Genomic DNA, 1,235 nt, shown 5'->3' with positions numbered 1-1,235 from the left:
AATAATAATAATAATAATAATAATAATAATGGGCAACGGCACAAGGGCTTGCCTCTGCTAAGCGGTGACAGTGCATAAAAAGAGAAAATAAAATAACAAGAATAAAACTAACTTTTTATTTCCTGGGTTGCCGACACGGGCCCCAGAGAGTTACCTTTATTATTTTAATTTATTTATTTATTTGCTTACCTATTCTTTGTATCCCTCTTTTTGTTTGTCGTTACCAAACATTTCCCACCACCACCCCTCACACGAATCGCATTTACCCCTTTTAAATATACAAATACATATATACATATCATTATTATTATTTGTTTGTTTGTTTGTTTTGATTTTACGTGCCATCTTAATGCCACACAGTAACGTGCCTTCGCTCATTAAATACACTATTGTACGTACATTTTAATTATCTCATTCATTCATTTATTCATTCGTTTGGCGTTTTCTAAAGATATTTTTAAACATATCCCTTATATCATTACTTAAATAAAATTAGAGGCGTAAAAATATAAATTAAACAAACAAAAACACAAATTGCATACAGAATTCCCCAACTCCTCAGCAGTGACCCCACACTAAATTGCGAAGGCGCAACATTTCAAATTCATCACAACACATACAAATACATACATTTATATATTTATATATTTATTTAAACACACACGCACATTTGTGAACAGCACATCTTCACATGCACATACATGTAAATAATGATGATAGAAATAAAAAGCAAGTGACTGAGAAGGTGACCAAATAAAATAAATAAAATAAAAATAAGTAAATAAATGGAAAAAAAAGTTGAATGAATGAAAGGTGATGGAATGCGCACGTAAAAAAGAAGATGTAAACGAATTAAAGAAACATATATGTGTTGTTGTTGTTGTTGTTGTTGTTGTTTTTTGCTTTTGCTTTTGCTTTTGCTTTTTTTTTTATCTTTATGTTGCTTCGCTTCCTTTCATAGACACACGAAAATGCGTATCAAAGCTGTAGCTATTAAAACTATTCACTTATTGGTTTGATAATTTATTTCTTTGATACATACATTGAAATAATAATAATAATAACAACAACTTTAATAATAATAATAATAACACAGTTAGAAATGAAGTAATAAGATAGCAATGTGGAATATACCATAAATACACGAAAATAAAACATGTAAATGTAGAAAATAAGTATGGTGAAATGAAGTAAACAACAGAAATATATAAAATAAAAATGGAAGTAACAAATGG

Source organism: Trypanosoma equiperdum (assembly GCF_001457755.1).
Source record: "Trypanosoma equiperdum strain OVI genome assembly, contig: ctg_453, whole genome shotgun sequence".
NCBI lineage: Eukaryota > Euglenozoa > Kinetoplastea > Trypanosomatida > Trypanosomatidae > Trypanosoma > Trypanosoma equiperdum.
Note: the sequence above shows the minus strand (reverse complement) of the source record.